Raw genomic sequence first — 27,782 nt, 5'->3', positions numbered from 1 at the left:
TGTGGAGCTCACTGCGAGCTGGAGGAGTCTCTCTCACCAGACGCTGAACTCGCAGAGGCTGCAGATGGTTGAGTCGGACTTCGTCGTCACGCCGGAGCAGTGGCTGTTTATTATTGTTTATTGTCAATCTGCAGTATTACTTAATGATTTATTTAAGGACGTCCTGGTGCGCCTCCTTTCAGACGTGCATGCGCTCTTCCTACTGCCACAAATAGAATCGAATTATGTGGAAACACTGCTCTTCACAGGCAGAAACAGCACTGAGATGTTCTGCATTTCTGAAGTTTTCTACACATTTCCTGCAAAGCTTCATGTGAAAATGTGCCAGCTCCTGGTGCAAAGTCTGCGCGATGCCCATTCGAGATATTGGAATGGCGAGGATAGCGGCGAGCTGAGTTTACAGCCAGCGGTTGGTGGTTGTGTTCTGCTAAAGCACCGCATCAATCCAAGCAGAGTGTTTCCTGTTGTGACAGCTGAGGGGTGCTACGAGCAAGCTTCAGACAGCACTCTAACCTGATTCTGATGACATTTTTCACAGTTAACGTGTGAAAACTTGCAAGAATCCACCCCTCAGGTTATCATGTCACTGACCTCTGAAAGAGGTACGACATCACAGACACACGTCGCCTTCTCTTTTCCCGTGCCGTCATCTTCTCTGGCTTAAAAGAGCCACTACCAGTAGTGGTGCCGTTCAGTGCGTGCATCAAGTGACCCTGTGAGTGCTTCTGTGTAACTGGATACAGTGGTTGAGTGCATATGCTTGTAGAAATGAAGATTCATGCAGGAGCGCATGTGTGTGCTGGCGTGGTGAAGCGACAGCACTGCGAGAAAGGCTCTTCGTATAAATCTAAAGTGCTGGTGCTGAGCTGGCAGATGGGGAAGTCCGCACATCATTAAACCGCCTACACAAGTGCAGAACAAGCCCACGCTTTTTGTTAGTCTGTTTGTGTGTGCTTCCCTCTCTGCACAAGTGGCACACTCGCTCTGCAGAATTGCCACGTATCAGCTTTGTGGTGTGATTCTGCAGATTAATTGGAAAGGACAGACGTACGACATAAGATGTGATTGTTTCCAACTAATGAATGAAAGTTTTTGGTGACAATGTAATTATCTAAAGCTTTAGGGGGCAGCGTGGTGGTCAGCACTGTTGTTTCACACCAAGGTGGTCCAGGCTTTGAATCCACACACCAACTGAGCCTCTTCTGTGTGGAGTTTCTATATTCTCCCCAGTTTCCTTCAGCAGCCCAGAGACACGCATGCTAGGCTAACTGGTGATTCTAAATCGGCTGTAGGTGTGACTATGAGCATGAGTCCACCCGCATCACTGAGTTGGATAAACCGAAGCAAATGTTTGCATGGCTCTTTATATTTCACGAGTTTATTTATATCAGCTCGTAACAACAGTCGCCTGAAGGCGCTTTATAAGTAACTATTGTAGAGTTATAGCCGTACAGCTGATTATAAGCAAGCACTTGGTGACAGTGGAGCAAAAGAACTCCCTGTGAACAGGAAGTGAATGATAGAAGATGACAGAAAAAGTCTCTTCACTTTTCCTTATAACTGATTAGCCAAAATGGCAAACATCCTGCGATTCCATCCTGTCAAAGTTAGGATTCCCATCTTCATTATCGGAATGTTTTTGGTCAAGGTCAAGGTCAAATTTATTTATATAGCACATTTCAAACAGCCGATGCTGCACAAAGTGCTTAACAATATAAAAATGATATTAAAAAGCAACAATGTAATACAATAATAACAATAAAAAACAATAATAGGACAGTAAAAGAATTAAAACAATAACTAAACGAATTCAAATAAGACCAAAATGCTTGGGTCATAGTGTGTTAAAAGCCAGGGCATAGAAATGTGTCTTTAGTAATGATTTAAATTGCTCAAGTGTTTGTGCAGATCTAATATTTAAGGGGAGACTATTCCAAAGTCTGGGACCTGCCACAGAGAAGGATCTATCACCACGGGATTTGAGGTTAGTCCGTGGGATGGACGGCATTAGTTTTGAGCTTGACCTCGTGGTTTTTCCTGGAGCATAGGCAGAGAGGAGCTCAGACAGGTAAGGAGGGGCTCGGGGGTTAAGTGACTTAAAAACAAAAAGTAGAAGTTTAAATTGGATCCTGTAGGAGACAGGAAGCCAGTGTAAAGAAGCTAAAACTGGGGTTATATGCTCTCTCTGTTTGGTACCAGTTAGCAGGCGAGCAGCTGAATTTTGAACCATCTGAAGACGATGGATGGAGGCCTGATCTAGGCCATAATACAATGAATTGCAGTAGTCTAATCTGCAAGTAAGAAAAAGGTGAATAACAGGCTCAAAGACGTTAGCCGGGGGGTTTGGCTTTACCTTGGCTAGCTGTCTTAACTGAAAGAAGCAGGACTGAACTACTGCACTCACCTGCTTATTCTGCTGCCGGTGAAACAAGGAGTTTGTTTGGAATCACCTCGTGCATCCTGTGGAAACCTGGCGTGGCTGTAGCTCTTGTATACTTTGTGTGTCCACTGCTGCCGGGACACTTGCTCGTGGTTCAATGAGGGGAAACATGAACAAATAATAATTGGATTGTATTTCCCAGGATGCTCAACGTGAAGCCTTTTCAGGCAAGATGCTTCAGATACATCTAGAACATTCATTTCTTCTTTTCTGTAGTCGGTTAGTGGAGGGTTTCCCTGCTTTAGAGGCACTTGTTGAAGGCTGTCCACCTGATTGGATGTGTGACACACTTGCCCAGAGCTACAACAGGATGGCTTTTGTAGAAATGGTTATTTCCTTTATTTAGACATTTTACAGACTCAAACAGCAATCGTTTAACTGAACAGGCCTTTAATCGATTCAAAGACAGTAACAGCCGTTGCTGCTGTTGAGTTGCGTGTCCTCTGGGCTGCTTTGCCTTCCTTTCTCATAGATGAGGAAAAACTGTGTTTTCACACTGATATGATGCAAAGTGCGTTGCTGTCTGTGCGACCACAGACGCTTCTTTGAACGTTTAAAGTCTTTTTTTTCCACTTTTGAAACTCCCACTGCAATGAATGCTTCATTCCTGCACTTCTGGAGTTGGAACAAAGCCTTCATGGTGTGTCTGCTGGTCAGAGCTCGGTGGCGAGAGGCTGCGCTGACTCTCAACAATTAGTCAGTCTGTTTTCATGTGTGTGCGGTGAAGTATTTCTCTTCTTACGCTGGTTTCCCAGGCTCCACGCAGCGCTCGTTTTCTAAGTGTTGGCCAACATTTGGCATGTTGTCATGGTTTCATCGCTCCTCCTGTGACAGTGGCTGTTCGTTTCCTTTTCACTGCGAGACTGAAAGCTGCCAGTCTTTTCTTTCCTCTCTATACACACACACACACACACACTGTACGCATATGTGTGTGTGTGTTTGGTAGCTCAGTATCCTGTAAGTGCAGGAGTGACGGCAGCAGTTATTTTTATTTGACCATAATGTTAAAATGATTTTCTGTGTACACGTTTCCCAGTTGTGTTATAATGAATGTCATGTGGATGTAAAGCATCCTAAGGACAGTAGTCCCTTGGGCCCTGTGTGTGGGGGTGTGTGGGAGTGTGGGAGTGGGGGTGTAAGAAGCAGGGACAGCCCCAGCACAGATGGCTGCCTTTAGGTGGCTGAAATACAGCTTCATTATCAGCAGGTTGCAGGTGGTAACACTCCCATCACTCTCACTGCGTATGGATGCATGTGTGTGTGTGTGTGTGTGTGTGTGTGTGTGTGTGTGTGTGTGTGTGCGCATTGTGCTTAGATCATGAGAAATTACTGTGAGTGCTGTTTCTGGGTCTTCACTATATTTTATTAGACTTTGCTTCATTATTCTTTGTTTAATGTAAAACAACAGAGGTCTGCTGCCTCGTGTGCATGCAGAGGGATGCTTTGATAGGACAATGCTAACAATTCTACACAGCGTTGTACAAAAATAATAAGTGCATTAAAACAAAGTCATGTAGGTGGAGAATTATCAATTAAAATGCACAAAGGAGAATAAAATCCACCACAAGTCGATGCTTATGTATAAAATTTAAGAAACAGCTGGAAGCTTTAAAAGAAAATCTATAAAATAAGCCCCCCAGGATAAATGAGTCCCCCCCCCCCTCACCAAAACTCATGCAGTCTGGCCTCAACACAAACTAAAATGTACAAGATTTGTTAATTAGACTGTATGAGCGTGATTTGAACCAGGAGGGATCCTGTTGTCCTCACAGTCGTTCTCTGCAGGCAGGATTTCGGATCATCTAAATTACGGCTGGTGTCATACACCCCCCCCCCCCCCCTTTTGCTCTTCTTCTTTCTCTACCCCCTCTTTCTCTTCTGTGCATCCTTTTGGCACTTGCTTCCCTTCCCAGCTGAGGGCTCGTTACCATGGTAACCGGAGGAATGCTCTCTTCTGTGGCTGGTTGGCGGTATCCTCACGCTGGATCTCAGCGCCCCTCTGCTCAGCCCCTAAGAGGGGGTGGTGTTTCGCCTGAAACATTAAACAATGAGCAAGAGACTACCCCCCATGGTCTCTCTCTCTTTCTCTCCCTACATAGCTCACCCTCACGCCTGTGCTGTCTCGCTGTCTCTCTCCCCTCTCTCTCTCTCTCTCTGAGTTCAGCTCAAGACTGTCTTTGAACTCCTGCTGCTTGAATGAGTCATCACTGGGAGCCAGAACTATTTTCATCTTCCCAGCCCGGCTAATGCCTCTTTGTCTGCCAGATTATCCACAGCTCCATCTCACAAGTTCAGTCTGACCCCCCCCCCCCCCCCCCCCCCCCCAATAGAGATAGTAAATTAAACTCGGGCTGTAGTTTCAGGTATTATTGTAACAGTAATTCGGACCCTTTCCTTTTTTTTTGTACTTTTAGACCAACAACACTTGCTGGGAAGTGTTTGTTGCAGCTAAGCTGTCATCAGGTCGCTGTTGGTTCCTTCAGCGCGTTCTCACTCCCGAGGCGTAACATGCCGACGTTTTGTCACGTCCCGCGGCGTTCCTGAGGAACGCGAAAGGAGACCTTCGGCGTTCTTATGGTACGCGACGGGTTATGGCCGAAATCCAGTGCAATGACGCTCCCGCGGTAATAGACGTTCCAGCCCTGTATTCCAGCCCTAAACCTAACCTTATCCCTAGCCCTAACCATAACCTTTTTCCTGATCTTAACCAGGACTTTAATGACGTTAAATAGCGTGTTTCTAAGCGATTTGAAGAAAAAGAGCGAACATGTGTAGATTGAGTCCATATGGTTCTCATATTTCCTCATTTTTCCGAGGTCGTCATTTAGGAACGTGGTGGGTAGCCGAAAACGTAATATGTTGACGATTTGTCACCTAGCGTAAAATGTTACGCTTTGGGAGTGAGAACGTGTTGTTCAGCGCTACATGCTGTACTTAAACCCCTCCCCCTCTCACCTTTACATGGCGACAGACCAGCATGTGCATAAAGAAGTGCAAAATGCAGTAAGCTTTCATACTACAGTGGGGCGATCGTGGCTCAAGAGTTGGAAGGTTGCCGGTTCGAGCCCCGGCTTGGACAGTCTCGGTCGTTGTGTCCTTGGGCGAGACCCTTCACCCGTTGCCTACTGGTGGTGGTCAGAGGGCCCGGTGGTGCCAGTGTCCGGCAGCCTCGCCTCTGTCAGTGTATATGTGGCTACAATGTAGCTGCCATCACCAGTGTGTGAATGTGTGGATGACTGGATGTGTAAAGTGCTATACAAATACAGGCCATTTACCATTACCATGAATTAAACAAGGGCGCATAAATGAGCTAAATTGCAGATTTTTTTTATGCATCTATTTTTTATGTAATTTTTATGTTTGTGCGTTCTGCGGGGACAGAGGACGAGGCTGCGGGGCTCTGGTACACGTGTGATTACTGAAAGTTGATTTCCATGCGGGAGGGAGAGATGTACGTGGAGCGACCGCAATGAAGATAGAAGCAGACGTGTGGACGTTGCTTGCAGATGTGTTGAGTGAATTAGTGATGCAAGAAAAGAAAGAGAACAATTGTTTGATCAGATAAAACGGAGTCTTTGAAAGCGTGGGAAACCGGAAGAACAAAGTCTGTTTATTACACTGCAGCTCATCGAAAAGATGCTGTTTGTGTGATACAATTAGCTGCCCCACACACACACACACACACGGATGCACAAAGACATGCAGTGCTCGTTTGTTCTTGGGCCGCCTTGAGACAGCTCGATGTGATTTAGTTTAGCTTGCTGCCTGTTGGCTGTCAGTCACTATCAGCTGTGCGACTGACTTCAGGTGGATGAAGCTCCGAGTGTGGATCACTGCGAGTGTGACGTCTGCTGGTTTACACTTCGTTCCTGATGTTGTGATTTTCACTAAACTGACTCAGCTTTGTCTCCATTAGTCTTTAGTGTTAAATACTTTCTGGAATTTTCTCATCAAGTTTGATCAGGTTTGTTTATTTTCTGTTTCAAAGCGATATTGAATGATAAAAAGTATTTTAAGGTATTAAATTCCAGACATGAACAGGTTACACCTGTGCATTTTCTAGCAGATTGCTGTGATTTCCTGTAGTTTGCAGGGACAATGGCGTCTTTTACTCTCAGAGCTCGAGTGGAATTTGAAAACACGTGAAGCAAACTAGAGATGGAGCATGTTCACCTCTCTGTTCTTTGTGTATGCAGGCAGACAGCTTTTTGGGACCATAAATTACGCTTCATCTTGGTGATAGCTTTACATGGTGAGCACGCACTCGGAAAGATGCTTTTTGGTCACATGTGGAATCATAGTCCATCATAGACCAGATGATCATGTTCAGACCCCAGAAACATTCAGTTGTAATTGTAAAGGTGAACCTTCTTGTTAGTTACCACAGCGAGATGGATAATTAGATCAAATGTCTGTTATTTTTCACTTAATTCTTTAAGGTCTTTAAAGTCAGAGATGGTGGGGGGTCCCAGATTTAAACCTAGTGGGAGTTTCCCCCCACAGAGGGACAAAAGGACCCCCTGATGATCCTCTAATCGCCTGAGCCAAGGTGTGAAAACGGGTGTGGGTCACAATCAGCCAGAGTTTCGGGTGAGTTCATTGTGAAACCTGGCCCCACCCTATCATGTGATTTCCTGAGGTCAGATGTCCCAGGATGTGAGTGGGCGTTAAGGCGTCTGGGGAGGGAACTCAAAACTGGATTATAGATGGCAGAGAGTTGGTGTCGTAAACCATCGCCTCTGTTCAAAGATGGTCGCTCACAGTGGACATAGATGCTTCTTTCACTCCTCTTTCAAACCATCTGTCCTCTCTGATGGCCATCTGACCTCAGGAATTCACATAATAAGGTGGGGCCAGGTTTCACAATGAACTCACCCGAAACTCTGGCTGATTGTGACCCACACCCAGTTTCACACCTTGGCTCAGGCAATTAGAGGATCATCAGGGGGTCCTTTTGTCCCTCTGTGGGGGGAAACTCCCACCAGGTTTATATCTGGGACTCTCCACCATTTGACCTTAGAACTGAAGAAGCTTCTCGGATGAAGGTGAAACGTCTTCAAGCAACTTAAAGAAGTCCAGACGCTTTTCTTTGCAAGCTCCTTTGACTACGATGACCTGGATGACTGAGAACCTTCACAGACACTTTTTAACTTTCTGCTGCTTCCCTTCAGCCTGATTCTAAACTGCATTTTGAAGTTTCAATGCAACAGCAAGTTTTTAGATGATAGAAGTACCAGGATGCTTTAATGAAATATGTTCTTGACAGCTTGATGTTACAGATGATCTACGTAAAGGTGTGCTCAGATTAGATCGCCCCACAAATGACCATCATTCATCCATCTGACTGGCTGTTTCTAAGGTTTCTCAGGGTGTAAACGTGTTTTGATGAATGTGGTTGATCCACTAAAGCTGGTGTGAACCGCAGAGCAGAAAGTAATAGTTTTTGATCTTGAACCTTGTGTTGGAGCTTTTAGCCTGTTGTATTTGGGTTTTTTACGTGGCTGTTTTCACCTCCTGGCTCTCCTTTCTAAACCGGTCCTGGCTGTCAGCTGTAGGCAGAAACTCTCTTTATATTTGTAGCTAGAGGAGTGATTGGGGCCTCCTCTGCTCTGCTCCATTACCTCTGCTGTATTACAGACCCATGTCCTGTTTGTCTCTGGTCAACTCCTGCAGAGTGTTTGCAAAGCCAGATAATTGTCCTTAAATTGCTGCTGATTGTGTCATTGTCAGCTTTAAATATGCAGCACATTTGTGCACCAGACAAGTTGATACGTTCATGTCTACATGTTGTTGAAAGTGGACCACGTCGCCACCTGCCGTGATGGTTCCACCTGCCTGCAGAGTACACTCATGTGACGCAGTCTTGATGTCTGCCATCGACACTATTGATCCTAATCATCAACATGATGACGTTGGAGCACCTGTTGTGATTAGAGATGGTGAACCTTTGCTGTACAGCATGAAAGGTAGTGAAGCAGAGGCGCTGCTAGCTATTTGACACTGTCGGTGCAGATGTGAACCAAAGAGAGAAGCAGCGTCTCGCCTCTAAACATTAAAAGCTTTCAGATTAAAATCTGTGGGTTGATTTCTTTTTTTTAATCATTTCATTTATTAATTAAACATTTTCCATGACTCCAATTTAGGGTTTTTATTTACATTTAAAGTTTCTTTTTGTTGCTAAAGCCGAGCCTTCCCCTACACGGCTTATTTTGTCTTTTAGCTCGGCATTCAGGACACATGAGACTGCAAAGAATGAAGTGGCTGCATGGATGCTCCCCCTCGCACCCACACAGCCCTTTCTGAGGGACTCGCCTGTGTCTCCTACAGGCAATAAGAGGCAAAGGGCAGGTCCTGTGCCTCAGTCTCCCCACGAACTACTTGGTGCCCAGAGAAGGTGCTGATTAGTCAAGATGCAGAGGAGAGACCACACAAGAGAGCTTCTATTGTTCACTGGTGACTGTTCAGGAGAAACACTTCTCAGTTTTATGTATTTAGAGTCAAGTGGCACCAACAGCCTCCTCAAGGCAAAAGCATTAAAGAGAAAACCCTGTGAGAGCTGCTTGGCGACAGTCGCAAGGAAGAACTCCATTTTAACAGGAAGAGACCTTCCACCATACTTGGGGAGGGGCAGCCATGTGCTGTAGTCGTGACATTTCCGTGGAGTTCAGTTTGTTAATCATGGGTAGCTTTGTCTCTCTATCGTGTGAGTCTTCACTGTCCCATTGTTTCTGAGTTAGATCCACTCTTGTCATTCCTGGTTTCAAAACATCCAGAGAGTGATGGTACTCAGCTCAAGGCTCAACATTTCACTAACCAGTGGGTGATGTCACAGTGGTTAATATAACGTCAAATTGCAGAAAAACATAATACCGCAGTTCTGTTTTTTCCAATTCAATTCAATTCTATTTATATAGCGCCAAATCACAACAAATGTCGCCTCAAGGCGCTTCATAGATACAGAGAAAAACCCAACAATCATATGACCCCCTATGAGCAGCACTTTGGCGACAGTGGGAAGGAAAAACTCCCTTTTAACAGGAAGAAACCTCCAGCAGAACCAGGCTCAGGGAGGGGCGGGGCCATCTGCTGTGATTGGTTGGGGTGAGAGAAGGAAGACAGGATAAAGACATGCTGTGGAAGAGAGACAGAGGTTAATAACAGATATGATTCAATACAGAGAGGTCTGTTAATACATAGTGAGTGAGAAAGGTGACTGGAAAGGAAAAACTCAATGCATCATGGGAATCCCCCGGCAGCCTACGTCTATTGCAGCATAACTAAGGGAGGATTCAGGGTCACCTGGTCCAGCCCTAACTATATGCTTTAGCAAAAAGGAAAGTTTGAAGCCTAATCTTAAAAGTAGAGATAGTGTCTGTCTCCTGAATCCAAACTGGAAGCTGGTTCCACAGAAGAGGGGCCTGAAAACTGAAGGCTCTGCCTCCCATTCTACTTTTAAATACTCTAGGAACAACAAGTAGGCCTGCAGAGCGAGAGCGAAGTGCTCTAATAGGGTGATATGGTACTACAAGGTCATTAAGATAAGATGGGGCCTGATTATTTAAGACCTTGTATGTGAGCAGGATTCCTCCTCACGTACTCCAGTTCCTGCAGCTCTCGTGCCTTAGCTTAATAATAACTGAAGCACCTGACTGAAATCCAAACCTACACAGGTTTTTCCAGGTTGCATGCTTTCAGCAGAGGTAGCACACAGCCTCACACAGAGCTGCTCATTCACATAGCTGAAGGTGGCCACCAGGATCGGCCCTGTGGCATATCTGCAATCTGCTCTTTTAATCCACTCCCACTTCCTTACACGCCTGATAGCCCGACTTCACCTGCTGCCATATTGAACAGAGACCAATTTAAGGCCTTCATCAATAGCTGGTAATCGAACAGGAACAGCCTATGGCTCCAGATAAGCCCCATAAGGTCCCGCTGACCTCTTTCTTCAGCCAAAAACTTAATGAAATTGAGCATAAATTCTCCCCCTCTTCTTAAAACTCTCTTTCATCCTGTTCCAAAAGCAATCTGGACTTTCCCCCTGAGTCAGCACTTTGAGCGTCCAGGAGTGAAGCAGGGGAAATTACCATTTGAAGAGCGGCTTTACTTCCTCCCCTCTCTGATCCAGCCTTGCGCGCACGCTTGGCCCTCACTTCATTTTGCAGCAATATGAACTTTCCAGTATCTCGTATTAGATAAATAAACTCTCTTCCACTCTGTTTCCTAAAACCCCTGACTAGTGCATGATGGAATGACCAAGTGCTTCTGGTACCAAGCGATTTCACGGCAAAGAGGACACAGTCATGGTTGGAAGGTCCTGTTAGGCATCAAACCTTAATGAGGTTTTTGCTCTCTGCTCATTAGCATCACCTAAGCGCATCAGGGACAGGCTGCGGCCGCTTGTTGCTGTTTCATATCCTTTTTGCTGTAGCCAGCTGTGCAGATGGTCAAGAATCTGGGAGAGGTCCTATCTGACTTTCACTCTGCATCTAGTCCACCCAGATGGCTCGTAAGCGGTGGCGCGTGCAGATGAGATGCGTCCCCTGGAACTCACTGCCTGCAGTCACAGTGAAACATCCAATCATGTGGCATAATCAGATTAGGGGGCGTGAGAAACCCCACTATACTCACTTTACGGGTAGCACTGGCAGGGTGATCCCAGGATCATGTGTGTGCCTGCGACTGTGACAGTCTGGAGGTAAGAAAAGTCATACATCTGAATAGAAACTCTTAAAAGCAAACGCATATTCTATCACACAGTAGTAGAAGTAGTACACTGGCTCTACACTGTGTGTCTGCACATGCATGTGTGTGTTCGTGTGTGTTGTTTTGCAGCATTTTAAGGGCCTGCTGCACTTCTGTGACTTGCATTGGGGCATTAGGACTGCTGGGGCGTAGTGCTGCATTACAGCAAAGGCTGGCCGCAGCCTCTCTGCAGTAAACGCACAGACAGGGTGCAGCCAATAAGAAAGTCACCCAACTGGTTTGAAGCCACTCAACACTGCCCTATGAATCATTCGAGCATAAAAAGGCTCCGAACTCGAAGGATGAATCAGTGCTGTGTCTGCACGTATCAGACAATCTGCCAAAGAACATATTTGACATTTTAAAGGCACTTTAGTAGCTGCTTACAATAACTTACAGTAGGCAACTTTCTTAAAGGGATTGTTTAAGAATAAAGGCAACACAGTTTGAAAGGCTTAACATAGTATTTTTGCACCAATAATGTGATTCCCAAAATGTTATTAGCTAAAAATCTGGCATCTCTGTATATGGTGTGTAGTGTATTATTAACACTGAGTAAATTGGACAAGTGGAAGATAAAAAACAAACAAACAACCTGTCTACAGCAGATTAACAGTGTTAGCAAAGGCCTGACACAGAACCTGAAAGATGCATCTGGCCTTTGATTCATCCATCTACTGTTCACTGAACCTTCATCACAAATGGTCTCAGTGGAAGAGTGGCTCTCAACAAGCCAATCTGAAGGAAGGGAGATTCGGAGGGGGAGGCTGAGGCAAGCCCGATTACTTAAGAACTGGACTTAATCAGTGGCAACAGGTCTTAGGAAGATGGGAAAATTTGGTTGAGCTCATTGTTCAGTATATACAAGGGAATTTAGGGGATAGTTATGAGTCAGTTACGAAGACAAAGTTAAAATGATTAACCGTATTTTTCGGACCATAAGGCGCATTAAGCGAAACAAAACAGTCAGATAAGTCAAACTTTACTCAACTCATTCTTCTTGCTTCCTCCACTTCTGTACCATTGATTCATTAATGTTGAATTCTCTGCAGCTGCTCTATTCCCATGTTGTTGCAGTATATTAATGACTAACCTCGTATTGTGGATGGATTATCTCAGTTGTTCTCCTGACTGAAGTTTGGTCCGTTTACAGCATCCTGCCATGCGATTGCATTTGTCTCTAACCATCAGGAACCTTCACATTAACTTTTATTGAGTGAAAAGAAGTTAGCATTCATCCTCCAGCTTCACTGTGTTTATGTTATGCTAACATAGCTGTGTCGCTAGCAATCAAGTAGCACATCATTATATACCAGCTAGCCCAACTTCAGTAACCCTACAAAAGTCACTGCTGTTTAGTTTTCTGTCTTCATTTATGTTGGAAGTGATAGCAGAGCTGTACGTTTTAATTCTTTGAGAAATCTCTCAGTCAGAACATGTTATATCATGTTTAGGTGGAAGCTAGCGAGCTAACTTCCTGCTAACTCTGTTAAATTTAATAAATTCTGTGTTTATGGATGCCTGGATGTTAAACTTAATTGTTACACCTGGTAAAGCAGCAACACTGATCATTTTATTAAAGATGAAAGAATTTAGACAGTTTTTAACTCTCAGTGATGCCGCAGTGTTCGTTTGACTTTGGGACCTGAAGCGGACGGAGTTTAGGACCCAGATGACTCCATGACAGTGTTGCCAACTCCTCAGGAAGGAAAATCGCTATTGGTTGTCCTAAAAGTCGCTAGAAGTCGCTAAATGACGTCATCACCTAATTTGCATAATTGGTCATGCTAATGTATTTGTAACCTACGTTGTTGGAGAGAGAAATAACATTGTGGAAGAGACATAAAGTGAGCAAAAAACGTCCTAAATGCATTTAGAGTTTATTTAGAACTACAAATTAAATTTATTTTAGCAATTATTGTTTTTTGTAATGTCACAATTCCAACCCTGCTCCTTTATCCGGGCTTGGACCGGCAAAAGTGACCCGAAATAGGCACTCTGGTGGAGTTACTTTGTGTGTGTGTTTATAAGTAGTTTTAAACCTTGTGATCCACAAAACAGCATAAGAGTAAAAGAAGAACTGACTGCGTTACAGCACCCGCTGCTTGTTGAGAGTAAAAGCGATATGCGCTTTCACGTCTTTTTTTAGCGACTTTTTTAAGAAAAAAAGTCGCTAGGGGGTCTGAAAACTCGCTAAATATAGCGACAAAGTCGCTAAGTTGGCAACACTGCTCCGTGAGGCTCCTGACTACGGTGCTCCAACAATCCATTAAGCCGTGCGGCTTCGTAGCTTACCAAAGTCGTACTAAAACATTTTTGACAGATTTTTGAGCGCCGTGTAGCACATAAAATTGGTTCGAGGTCAGAAAGCACAACCAGAATTCATATACTGTAGATTTTTGAGAAAATTAAAGGATTTTAAGAGAAAAATACGGCACTGTAGTGAGTGTTTACAGCCGTCTAAAACAAGATGGAAGCTCTGTCAAGGTTTGAGCTTCAGCCAGTGGTGCTGGGTTAAAGTAGAAAGGCTGGTGGAGATTTTAAAAAGCATATGCTCTTAGTGTTCAGATGGCTGTAATGAACTTTGACCTCTTCTCTGTGGGTCAAAGTGCTGCAGGTTGCCCAAATATGTGAATGTAAAGTATATCAGCAGTTGCGACCACAAAACTGAACATATGCACAAGCAGACGTGTTTTCTTTGTATATATATTTTATTATACAAATTCTGTATCAGTGGACGATGGCCATATTAAACATGGCCAGTGTTTCAAGTAATGAGGTCAGTTTTGTGCAAGTAACCCCTGTAAGCCAACACAGCAGCTGTCAGACTGCAGAGGAGCTCTTTTGTTTTTTAAAGGCACCTCATCAGAAAACAGTTGGTTTGTAGGAAATGGGATGTGACCTGAGATCGTCTTGGTTTAGACAAATCGTAAAATTAAGACTCAGCTCGAAGGCTGCAAAATGAGAATAAATCACCTCTACCATAATAAACAGGCGTCGTGTATTATTGTGTACTATCTTTTAAATCTTTTGTTGTAAAAACCAATAGGACTGCAACATTACGTCTCAACAAGCTGTTTAGAAAATCCAGACAGAAAAGTAAAATGCATAGACTTGTATGGAGTTTGGTGACAGCCTGTTTTTGTTCCTTTATTCGTTTGCAATCATCAGTCATGATAAGATCCTGACTGATGTGGAGCCCAGCAGCACAATAACAAGTCTGATGAGTAAATCATTGGATTGAGAGTTTATATTTGAAGGAGAGATGCTTAGTTAGTTAGTTTAATCGTTTTTTTGCTCAGGATTCTCTCTTTTCAAAAGATAAACAGCATCCATTACTGCAGTTAGTGAAGCTAACGCCAGTCTTTACCAAACATTCACCCACAGCTGGATGCAAATTTCTAAGATGATTGAGTTTAAAGTTGTTATTCAGGACGTTATCTCGCTTCACCTCTGAGCGAGCATGGGCAATGTTTAGTGAGAACAATGACATCATTGCTAGATATGACAAAATGTGCAAACGTGTGAAAATCGGGCCTAAGTTTTGATAAACTGTAATAATGACACATTTCTGCGGTGCCTTCTGTTCAGCCTCACGGCTCTTTGCACGTGGCAGCTTGCTAATGTTGTCGTTGGGGTGCAGTTGGTTCAAACCAGCATTGATGCATAGGTGCGAAGGAATTTGTCCCTCACACTGAAACCAACACAGTCTCTGTAAAAAGACTGAGCGCAGTGAAAGACCAGAATAAAACTGCTGAAAGTGAAGATTGAATAATATGATCTGCTTCATTGTTGCTTTGTGCAATGATGAACACATAGAGGACATCATAGCTCTGAGGTAAACTGGGTTTGGTTTCACATGTATGGCACCCTGGTGGATGCTCTTTGTGAATTATGGTCCTGTGCAATTAATAAGAGAGTGGGTGGTGGGTGAATCGGGCCCTGGAAGCAGCACCCTGATGGAATGGCCTTAATCTGCTGTTAATCTGAGCATCTGGTGTACGGGGAGTGTCGGCTGATTTCACCAAACAACACAGGAAGCACCGCACACTCAGTCACAGCAACTCACAGCAACTCACAGAAATGGCATTGTGGGAGTTTGTTTCTGTACTTCGTGTGGTGAAAACGTGACATCTCATCTGTGTTTTCATACATTTGCAGCGCTGCAACAGCTTTTTAGCCTGATAATGGAGGGGGAGGGGGCAACAGGAGGTCGTGACCCTCATTACACCACCTGCCAGATGGTCCAAGACCATCATGTGTGGATGAATTCAGACATTCATGTAGGTGATGATGACACAGTAAAGCCAGTCAAACAGACTGGGAAAGTACACAAAGGGTTTCAGCGAAGGTTTTGATTGGCCAGGGAGCACATTTGTTGTTCGGTTATGTTTATGGCATTTCCTGTTTTAGAGGTCTTTCTCAATTCTGAAAAAAAAGTTAAATAATTTTCGATGCATATCAGTTAAAATGCTAATTTTATGTATTCTTCAATCTTTAATCACACCAAAAGTTTCAAATATATTTTATTTCCAACTTGTTTCCTGCTGTCCTGGATAAGCGGCGGATGAATGGATGGATTTGGTTTTTTATTGTGCATGTTTGAAATTTACCTGACAGACTTATAATTTGAACAGTTGGAAATCAAACTGTAACCTTAGACGGTCTCTCACTGAAAGGAAGAAACAACGGGAACGAAACCAAGGAAAGAACGATGGAAGGAAGTTGGGAAACAGGGAAGGAAGTAGAAAAATGAGAGAATGGAAAGAGGGGAAGATGGAAATAAGAAAAAAGAATAAGAGGAATTTAAGAATGAAAAAGAGAAAAGAAGAAGAAGCGAAGGATGTGATGAAAAGAAGGAATAAGAGGAATAAAAGATGAAAGGAACAAAGGAAACAAGGAGGAAAGAAAGGAAGGAAGATCTGGTCAGAGTATCATGAAGAAGTGCAGACGTCGTTTTCTTACTCGACACAGTTAGTTGTGAACATGGCTGTCTGCCTGTCATTTCATCTAACTGATTTGATCCTGGAGGTGTTGATCCATATCTCCACCACTTTGACTCTTATGCTGGTCCAGCTGGTCCAGTCCCAGTGTGACTGGTGTGGCACAGAGTACGGAGCTGTGTGTTGTACAGACAGCGTCACTGAAACCCTTTGATTTTGCAGTCATGACTCCGTCTTCAGAAACATCTTCACTGAACATAAAGTCACACAGAGAGAAACTCTTATTCCCATCAGCCCCCTTCTGCCCCACCACTCCTCTCCCCTCCCTTTAAATCCTGTCTCCCGCCCTAAGGCGCAGGCAGCAGGGTGGGAGGTTGGGGGTAAACTAAGTCAAGTCCCCTTGTTTGACCGTGCTGTTGCAGCCTTTGTCCTTCAGGCTAAAACCCTCCCACAGACTTGCACAAACACCTCCACAGCGCTGCTGGTGTTCAAAGTGACACCGACAGACATGCTGCCGGGTCCAGTCTGTGAACGGGGCTCAGCACCTGCTGTGGATAACAAATGAGGAAAACCACTCTGTCTCCCATGTGCCAGCGAGATCTGAGAGGGTTTTGTAGAAACACAACTCTTAGTTTTTAAAGATGCAGTGTCTGTGATACTTCAGAGTAAATCTAGACATGCATCGTCTCTAATTTGATTTAATCACAAGCTTTTACAAGACCTGACAGCACCTTCACCCTGCAGTCACTGGGCAGGTAGGTTAGGGTGGGTTAAATAAGACATACAAGGTCATCAAGCATACATACACTGTCTAATGACCCCTGGGACGCCACTCCAACCCTAGCACATCATTGCAGAGATGAAACACGCACACTGCCACAGCATTTATTCCCAACTCACAAAGAAATGGCTGAAAGTGATGGTTTGTTATTTGTTACTGTTACAAGCTGTCTTATGTCCTGTAAGAACCATTAAACATAACTGTAGTGCAAAAAGGACCATATGGCACAACGTATGTTTCACAATATCAATCTGTTAGATCAGTCATGCCCTGAAATGAACACGTACACCATTTATAAGTTATAATGCATTTATGAAAGGGGTGTTTTTGCATGAATACCACACATCTGTAGTTTCAAACAGATGTTTATCTGGCCAAGAGACACTCATGATCTAAGTTTGATACCCAGCTTTGTAAATCGTATGAAAAGAAGCAGAAAGTCAAAGAATATCGACACTAAAAATACAAAACAAGCTTTTCAATGTTGCGTGTTGAAAGTCACTACAAACATGTGGAATTGCAGTGAAACTGAGCGTACCAGTTACAAGTAAATGAGTGAGATTAAGTGGCTGTGCCGGCAGTGGAGGACTCAGGGGGCTTTGGGGGAGGTTAGCAGAAGCATATCAGCTCAGCTCGAGCAGGCCTCACCTAACAAGGAGAGCTGAGAAGAGCCCGAGCACCCGCTAAAAATACAACCCAGCATCTCAGAGTCCTGCAGCGTTCTTTAGTTCTGGAAGCCTACCAGCAGATCGGACACACACACACACACACACACACACACACACACTAACCATACAATCGGCATGGAAACAAAGACGGTGCTTCAAGCAAATCTGGAATTAGAGAGGCAGGTGGGCGGGGCAGAGAAGAGGATGGAGTGAAAGAGAGAGTGAGAGGGGGAGAAGCATGCATGGAGGATGAATGCAAGCCAGTGGGGGGAGGGGACGGATGAACAGAGAGGGAGGGGAAAGGGGGGGCTGAAAACAGAAATCCTGAAAAAGGAATGAGCAACCAAAGAATAAACAACAGATATGAGCAAGTTGATCATTAAAAGGGGGAAATGGAGGAGAGGACTTTGTGATGAGCTGTGATGATACCTTGGCTATTGTACAAGTCTGAATGGCGAACCAGGCAATGATGTAATCATTTGTAATTGGTCCCAGTTGCTCGTTTGATTTTGACTGGCATTTTAGCACAGCCAATTAGATCCCAGGGTGGGACGGCGGCATCGAGCTTTATGTCTTACACGCTGTGTGCTGGAGGAACGTGGTTTTTCTCTGATGCAGAAGTCGAAGCAGGAAATGTAGCAGAAAAAGTATTACACGCACACATGGACACAGTCGCATGACGGCAGGACCTGCAGTAGACATGCAGTGTTACATGAAAGGCATTTATGCTTTAGGTCAGCGGTCCCCAACCCCCGGGCCTCGGACCGGTACCGGTCCGTGAGTCGTTTGGTACCGGGCCGCGAGAGTTGAGGCTCAGGTGTGAAATGTATAGTTTTCAGGGGTTTTATCGGTTTTCAGCGTTATTTTGTTATCGTTTTTATCGTTAACTCGGTTTTCCTGGGTCTTTTCACGTGTGTTATGAATAAATCTTCTTTTTTTCAGTACCGGTACTAGTTTTATTTTGTTGTATTTATCCGCGACACCTTAAAGGCCGGTCCATGAAAATATTGTCGGGCATAAACCAGTCCGTGGCGCAAAAAAGGTTGGGGACCGCTGCTTTAGATGACAAGCTTTTTGTCTATTTAAAATAACATGAAAGTGTTTCTTATCCATACACATGCATTTGTAAATGTTTGGCTAAAGCCTCAAATTTAATTGGATTTGAGAAATGTAAAGCAGCGACTGCCTTTGTTTGTTTGTTTGTTCGGTTCTTTATCAGAGTAACTTCCACCCATCTATTACTGCTAATCTGGATCCAATTCATCAAATTACATTTGTTCCTCATTGTTCACCAAAGTTCAGTGTATCAAAATATAACATAAAATTAAATCAGCAGACATTGTTGAGTTCTTTCTGTTAAAATAAGGTGTTTATTTACCTAAGTGCATCCCTTAGAAGCAAAATAGTCTTTCACCTCTTTCATTTGCCTGCCTGATGGATGTGAATGAAACATATTTCCCTACTATTATCTGCTATTTCCTCCACAGTTCTTCAGGTTCTGCCTGTTCTGACACAACAGCAGATCAGCAGATTGAACATTTAATAAACTCAAAAATAAAAAGATAAATAATCAAACTGTGTCGAATGCTGACCTTCAGTGCTGTTGTACGTCCTGTTATCGTCGATGGTTAGTTTTGGTAACTGTAGTGAAGTAAAAGTAACTGCCTAATGGCTGAAACATTACATAAAATAGACGTTTAGTGGCTGTTTATTGGTGCTGCCCATCTGTGTTCAGATTTGATCTCTCTCTGCCAGCTGCCATCTGCATTCAGCCCGGCCACAATTACCCACAGCCAGAAGAGAACGCTCCTTGTGACCCATTCATGCTCCTTGATGCGAGGTCAACCCTTAATTGGTTAGAGTCCCTATCTGTCCCACAATACGGGCCTTTGAAAGAGAGAGCTGTGATTAAGTTGTGGCTGTTTGGTTTTAGCTACACAAAGGGAGACTCTCTAAAACACTTAGTGGCTTCGAGTAGCCTAATTCAAGCCCTTTTTGTTTACTCTGATCTCTTCCACACCTACCAGCAGAAGAGGATGAACTGCAGGATGGAAAACACACACTGGCTTGTAATGCTGTACTTGAATATCTACACATCAGTATCAACTGTAGAAACTATAAGTGGTGTTCAGCAGAATTCTGAGCAATCAAGAAGACAAAAGGAAACTTCCTGGGTCTGGGACCATCTATTCTTAATGGTTTGTGAAGATCTAGAGAGGTGCTTCACATGGCTTTTGGAGGACGGGGTGTAATTGAACATATTGCTTAGTTCCTGCAACAATCAGTGCTGCAAAGTCCAGACGAAAAGGTCAGTTTCATTTTAAACGATGCATTTATTGCAATTAGTGAGTAAAACTAGAATTAATGTCAATAGAAATGTAGAATGTGAAGAGTTGGACCATTGAAGCCTACTGGAAGATGTTTTTCCGACATCTGACATGGTTGGGTTTGATTAGGGTTAGAGCATACATTATAGCCAATGGACCATCGTGATCTAGGCCCTGGAGTACTCAGATGCAGTACGCAGATGGATGGAGGAGGCAAACACAGATAGCAAAGATTGTAGCTTGATCGAAGAAGCGAGTTAAAAATGGAGGAATTTCTCTAGACTCGTCTCCTTGTCAGGATAGAGTCTGGTGGGAAGGTAGATGGATGTGAAGCTATAATGGTGACTGTGTCTGAGGGATGAGGAGCTTATGGCCTTGTCATCAGTCTACCTTAGTCTTCACTGTCAGGTCTTATGAACAATTCAGCTCAGCCTCCAGCAGACTGAAGAGATTCTGTCACAACGTATAGATTTATCCCATGTTAGATATATTAAGTACAGAGAACCACTTGGAAGGTAAGTAACCTGACGACCCCCAAACCCTTTCAAATAGAATTATATGTGAACAAATATATCTTGGAGTTATTTTTGCCTGTTATGTCAGCCTCCTCTTCTTAGATATATCAGAAAATTTGTGGCACCAGATATTTGCAATTTCGATCCCTTGCTGCTTGATAGTTTGATAGAAAGCACATAAGCATAGAAAAAGCTTTGTTTGATTGGGTGTGAATGAGGCGAAAAGTAGAAAAACGCTCCTCTTATATAACTATCATTAGCTTACAGCTTGAAGTATTTAAGGTATGTGCTAACTAAAAATAAAGATGATAGTTTATTAGAATTTTAATGAAATTTGCAGATTGTTTCGGTGGAGTTTAGTAAACTCAGCTGTCTGCTCCTTGCTATCTAAAATATAACAGGACACTGGAGTAAACTCTCGAGCCTCTCACACTTCTGTTTAATCAGTTTTCTGTTTGACGTTTATTCAGCTGTGTGACAACTGTAACTTTAATCTCAGCCAAACCGATTTACTCAGGAACAAATAAAACACTGAAAAAAGCCAAACAATAACATTTTAAATTATCTAAGTGACTTTTACATCATGTTTAACCTGAGTAGCGACAGACCGCGAGGGGTTTGAAAACGATTTGCCGGGAGTCTGGTGTTCTCACCGGCGCTAGTGAGCCTTGAATCCCGTTGAAACCAAGCACACCATTTTTTTTTGTTGTGACATTACCAATAAGTTTGATGTGTCACATGGTCCTCTTCCTATTGAAAAAACAAAAGTTGTATCCAAGATGGCTGACTTCTAAATGGCCACCATGGTCACCACCCATCTTGAGGAGTTTGCCCCCTCACATATACTAATGTGCCACAAACAGGACTTTAATATCACCAACCATTCCCATGTTGTTACAGTGTATCCATATAAATGGCCCACCCTGTATATACATATAATAAAAGAGTTGATTTATTTCACCAATTCCATTCAAAAAGTGAAAGCTGTATAATATATACATTCATTCCACACAGACTGATAATCTACAAGTGTTTATTTCTTTTAATTTTGATGATTATAACTGACAACCAATGAAAACCCCAAATTCAGTGTCTCAAAAGATACTGAATTTTTCATTTTTTGGATGTTAAACTTAATTGTTACACCTGGTAAAGCAGCAACGCTGAACATTTTATTAAAGATAAAATAATTTAGACAGTTCTTAACTCTCAGTGATGCTGCAGTGTTCGTTTGACTTTGAGACCTGAAGCCGACGGAGTTTAGGACCCAGATGACTCCGCGAGGCTCCTGACTACGGCAGCCGTAATGCTCCAACAATCCATCAAGCGGTGCGCCTTCATACCTTACCAAAGTCGCACTAAAACATTTTTTGACAGATTTTTGAGCGCCGTGTAGCACATAAAATCGGTTCGAGATCAGTGAGCACAACCAGAGTTCATACATAAGGCGCGCTGTCGATTTTTAAGAAAATTAAAGGATTTTAAGTGCGGAAAAATACGGTAAGTAATGTAGTAAGCTAATAGTTTAGCTAAAAGAAACTATGAAGAGAACAGCTCCATATTCCAAGCTGTTGTTTATTTGACACACATGTGAGCTGTAACAAAGACTTTGAAAAACAAGCTAGTTACTTTTGGTTTATGAGACTTCAAACATCAGACTGGTTTGAACCAAATGAAGGGAACAGTAAGAGATGAAATGTAATCCTATTGGTTTATCCATCACTGGTGCTTGTTACACACAAAATGATGAAAGAGGCTAATAACATAATATATGCATTATTCATAGCAGTATAGTCCAGTGTTAAAATGAACCAGAATGGGATTTTAGTTGCAGACATCCTGATGGTACTTTAGCATCTAGCTAGAACTACAGAATGAATTGCATTTAGGCTGATGCTGTTGATTAGATTTGGAGGATTCCACCTTCATACCAGCTTTATCCGGTCGTTCAGTCTGACGTCACTAGCCGTGTCTGGGCCTAAACTCCACTGCAGGTCCATATATCAAACGACCACTATGGCATTACTGAGAGTTGAAAAACTGTCTAAAGTCTTTCATCTTTAATAAAATGATCAGCGTTCTGCTCTACCAGGTGTAACAATTGAGTTTAACATCCAGGCATCCATGAAAACAGAATTTATGACATTTAACGGAGTTAGAAGTTAGCAGGAAGTTAGCTCGCTAGCTTCTATCTAAATACAATATAGCATGTCCTGACTGCAGGGTTTTGGAAACAAATTCAAATGTACAGCTCTGTTATCACTTACAACATAAATGAAGACAGAAAATTAAACAGCAGTGACGTTTGTAGGGTTACTGAAGTTTGGCTAGCTGGTATATAATGATGTGCTACGTGACCGCTAGCGACACAGCTATGTTAGCATAATATAAACAAGCTAACTTTTTTTCCACTCGATAAAAGTTAACGTGAGTGTTCTCGGTGGTCAGGAACAAATGTAATCGCATGGCAGGATGCTGTAAACGGACCAAACTTCAGCCAGGAGAACAACTGAGATAATCCATCCACAATACGAGGTTAGTCATTCATATACTGCTGCATGGGCTGGGCTGTAGCTACATCCTAAGGTTTTAAAAACTGAGCTTAAATAAATGATTAGCGGTAATAAAAGCCGAGGGAGGTCAACAGTGATCACTGACTGTTTTAGGAGCTTTTTGAGATTAAATAGAAGAAAATACAAAACATTAAACATGTTAACAACACAATTAAAAGCCATATTAAACGCAGACTACTTTAGGCCCGGAAGTAGGATTCCTCACATCATCACTTAACGAACGGATTACGGCTAGGGTTGATAAATCAGGCGTGATGTACACTGAACAAAAATATGAAACGCAACACTTTTGTTTTTGCTCCCATTTTTCACGAGCTGAACTTAAAGATCTGAAACATTTTCTACAAACACAAAGGACCCATTACTCTCAAATATTGTTCACAAATCTGTCTAAATCTGTGTTAGTGAGAACTTCTCCTTTGCCAAGATCATCCATCCCACCTCACAGGTGTGGCATGTCAAGGTGCTGATTAGACAGCATGATTATTGCACAGGTGTGCCTTAGACTGCCCACAATAAAAGGCCACTCTGAAATATGCAGTTTGATCACACAGCACAATGCTACAGATGTCACAGCTTTTGAGGGAGCGTGCAGTTGGCATGCTGACTGCAGGAAAATCTACCAGAACCGTTGCCTGTGAAATGAATGTTCATTTCTCTGCCATAAGCCGTCTTCAAAGGCGTTTCGCAGACCACATGTAACCACACCAGCCCAGGACCTCCACATCCAGCATGTTCACCTCCAGGATGGTCGACCAGGTGGAGACCAGCCACCAGCTGCTGCAACGAACGGTTTGCATAACCAAAGAATTTCTGCAAAAACTGTCAGAAACCGTCTCATGGAAGCTCGTCTGCATGCTCGTCGTCCTCATCGGACCTGACTGCTTATTTTTTAAAATAAGCATTTTATTATTGTTCAAGGTCTTAAGCTGAATTAGAATCACAGTTTAAGTTGAAATGAAGTTTTACACGCTGGTATTCATGTTTAAGTTGACTTGGTACCAAAAAGAAGAAAAAGCTGGTAGAGTTACCTTTTACCTACGCTTTGTATGGATTTCAGAGCGTGTACTTTTTCCACTGTTAAAGGTATAGGAAGTTTTAGGAAGAATATTGTACTCATAAATATACACTGGTTAGCTTGTCATTACATCAAGAAACTGATGCCTTTTCATAACATTAGAATGAATGGAGCAAGTCCGGGTTTGTGAAAGGTGCCAGGCTGCCCCACTGTTTAGGATACAGTGGCTGAGATGGACATTTGCGGTCGTTCATTGCAGAAATCTTTCGATTAGTGACTTGCTGGACACAAACTGCATGCATTACATAGAGGAAGTAGCAGGTAGCTGGACCTGTTCTGGTCTTTCTTCTTTTCTTGTCATTTCAGAGCGACTCTGAGCAAAGACAACGAGTGACATCTTCCCTGGACAGCAGCCTGCTTATTATTCTCCTCTCTGACTTTAGTCTGTTTTAATAATGGAACATGACTTGGGGAAAAGGTGCAGTGCCGCAAAGACACACAGATCTGAGTTTACTTCTGCTTGTAATTGTGGCTGCTGACAGGGTCCAGCTGCAGTGGGATATCTGACAGTAGCCTACACAAACACACACACACACACACCACATTATTAGGGTTTGTGTGTCTCTCTGAGCTGTGCTCAGGCTTCCCGCTGTCTGCCGTTCACTCTGTCACAGTAAGAGGATATGAATTCGAGTCTGGCTGACATACACGGCTGAGTAGATGAAAATGTGTCGTCTTGTTTACAGTTAGATATTCTTTTAGTGCAACAGATTTATAATCCTAAACTGTAGACAGAGGAGCTGTCATTTCACCCGGGCGCTGGGAGATTAATGGCTCTGTGGCTGATGTAAGCTGTATTTACACTTGATGGGTGACAGTGTAATGACTTCTCGTGCACTACGGCGTCAACACTTTGTAGCAACACGTTTTCATACAAATGAAAATACTTGACTGAATAGTAAATGTCGGCTTTCCTGTCCCGTAGTGACGGTCATGGATTCTAAACAATGACACAGTAAATGCAGTGAAAAACAATCTACCTCTATTCAATTGTACAGTAGACCCTACAATAATAGAGACAGAGAAAACCCAACAATCATATGACCCCCTATGAGCAGCACTTTGGTGACAGTGGGAAGGAAAAACTCCCTTTTAACAGGAAGAAACCTCCGGCAGAACCAGGCTCAGGGAGGGGCGGGGCCATCTGCTGTGACTGGTTGGGGTGAGAGAAGGAAGACAGGATAAAGACATGCTGTGGAAGAGAGACAGAGGTTAATAACAAGGATGATTCAGTGACAAAACCTTTTTCTATTGGCTCAAACGTATTTGGTGGCTAAACCATTGAGAACGACACGTTTGGAGCACTCCTTTTTGACCAGTATCAGAACACCATGCAGGTACCCGGTGCACAGCTTGTCCCTGTATCTCTCAGCGTGAGTGCAGCATTGCAGAGAGCGGGTCCTCTGCTAATCAGAAGGTTGGTAGTTTGATCCTTGGCTATTCAGGACACAACAACAGCAACAACTCCAGCTCCAGGAAAATTCCACAAGCAGGGAATACGCATGATCATTTATTTATTACAGATGTGTGACTGCTGGATGGCATCTTGGCCCAGAGGGCGACTAATGCTAACGATGAGGGCTGGAACAAACAATAGGACAGCAGTTTATGAAAATATCACAAACGATGGAGAAGGCTTGGTGGAGGTTTGCTGAACATGCCACGCAGCTACAGCTCTGCAGCTTGTCAGAGTATCCTTGGGCAACATTCTTGGACTGTAGTTGGAGTGTGAATGTGTGAGAGTGTTAGATAGAAAGCACTTTGGAGTAGAATTGGTGGATGAGGAATGTTGTTATAAAAGTGCTTTCTCTCTAACAGTGTTTAAAAAAAGAAAAGAAAGAAAGCTAGCAGCTGTAGCTGCACTCATAGCAAACAGAAAAATAAATCACAGCAATAAGGAGAAACCTTAGCTTTTTATTCTTTGTGGCAGAGCCAGCATGTGTGTGTCTGCTGCATGTGTGTACTGTGTATGGGAGCTGTTGTCCCCTGTGTCTCAGGCCTCCCAAACGGCAGTGATTTAGGGGAAGCCATTATGAGCAAAGCGCTGTTAATCCATCCGCCAGACTGGAGTGATAAAAGTTTCATTAAACCATTGATCTGCCACCTCTGTCACTGGAGGCTTGGTCAGCATGTCGCCACACTGGAAACACACCATCGGCGTTTATAGAGGAGCTGCCTGCAGGAAACAAAGACGCTGAAAAAGCAACTCACACAAGACGATGAATTTTCTTTAGCATTAATGTTTCAGTTACTGACCCATCTGATATTATGTTTATCATGTTTCTCTGCTCTTACTTTCACTCTATGCAGACCTCCCAATAACGCATTGTTGCAGTAAGTCAAATACGAAGTGTTACAGCTAACATAATGTGACAAACACGTAGAGGGAGCCGACGGGGAAAGCCAAATCGACTGAGCTTTTTTGTGCACAGTTAACACCAAGTAGTGCAAACACATAAAGCTGTTGGCATGTTGTTCTAGCACGCACTCCTGTGCTGTTATGTCTTGTAGTGAACATAGACACAGATGCACAGACCAAACCTCCTGAGTGGACAAAATACTGGGCAGCTGACTCTGATGTGCAAGATGGTTAGAAAATGTTAAATCCACACAAGGAAAGAGCTACATGTAAGTGTAAGTAGCAGTTTGTTTACCATTTACATCACTAAAGTGAAAACAGTGAGTACAGTGGTGAGCAGCATGCGTGTAAAAATGACAGGGTCATTAAGTTTTCCTCTTTGGGTTTAGCTGGCTGTCCCCAGGGAGCTCTCATATTCAATTTTAAGGTCTCTGACCTTACACAAGTCCTTCCTCTTTGATGCTAATATCACGAAGTCATTATCTAGCAGTTCATATCATGATTATGTTTTCATATCTCAAGCAGCATGGTGGTGCAGTGAGGGGGTCTGTACTTGCTGTACTTCACCTTTCACACAGCGTCAGGACGGCCTTCATTCTTATTTCGCGGCCCTTGAGTCTGAGAAAAAGTTGAATCTAATCTTGAGCAATCAGTTACTCAAAATCACATTAATCTAGAGTAACTAAAACACTGATCACTGCTTTATTTACTTCATTAGCGCAATTCTCCAAAGCACAGTCATGTGCCTCAGTCTGGGTAATCTCATTAACAGTCATCGCGTCCGTGTAAAACAGGAAGTCTGACTGTCATCTTTGGACAAAGAGCTGTGCACTCGCTGGATCTACAGCCGTATATGTGCGTTACTGAAGGTCAGCTCTGCTCAGCCAACAGGAAATTGCTGACGGAGCGAGAGGATGTAGGAACAAGCTATTAGGCAGTTATCTGCCTGCGGGCTTGTGGTGAGATGAGTTTGCCTCCCTGGTGAGTTTCTTCATCTCCTCACAGCTTGATGCTCTCAGAGCAAACGTGTCAATACTTGCTGTAGGCCCGACCATCTTTCCATGTAGCTGTTGGTCAGATTCACGTACAGATGCTAACGTGGACGCTCAAGTGGCTTATCCAGCTCTATAGAGTTGATTGGAGGAGAGGTAGAGCTGAGAAAATGCTACAAATTCTGTTTGCAATTTAACGTAGACAGAAAATGGGAAAACTTCCATAAAGCTCTCTAACGTCAAGTCCCCAGATAGGAAAGACATTCTATCTAATTGCAGTCATTGTTTCCCACTGCAGGGCCAAAGCACCCTGTCCGTGAGCAGACAGAGCTCATTCAATTCAATTTTATTTATATAGCGC

General features: G+C 43.3%; 1 protein-coding gene and 2 long non-coding RNA genes across 10 annotated transcripts in view; 2 read left to right on the top strand and 1 right to left on the bottom strand.

Moving 5' to 3' along the window:
* LOC146525131 (uncharacterized) overlaps positions 1-27,782 on the top strand; it is a 286,848-nt gene that overhangs the window by 85,238 nt on the left and 173,828 nt on the right. The window lies entirely within an intron of this gene.
* The window catches only part of LOC146525132 (serine/threonine-protein kinase BRSK2-like), a 168,261-nt gene that overhangs the window by 2,099 nt on the left and 138,380 nt on the right, over positions 1-27,782 (top strand). The window lies entirely within an intron of this gene.
* Positions 15,703-18,817, bottom strand: LOC146525133 (uncharacterized). The gene is made up of 2 exons (XR_014874462.1): positions 16,318-18,817; positions 15,703-16,281 (listed from the first exon to the last, which is right to left on the bottom strand). It is a non-coding gene; the product is annotated as an uncharacterized LOC146525133 (long non-coding RNA).

The sequence above is a fragment of the Neolamprologus multifasciatus genome, chromosome 1 (assembly GCF_963576455.1).
Source record: "Neolamprologus multifasciatus chromosome 1, fNeoMul1.2, whole genome shotgun sequence".
Taxonomy (NCBI): domain Eukaryota; kingdom Metazoa; phylum Chordata; class Actinopteri; order Cichliformes; family Cichlidae; genus Neolamprologus; species Neolamprologus multifasciatus.
Note: the sequence above shows the minus strand (reverse complement) of the source record. Positions and strands in the feature narration are given on the sequence as shown.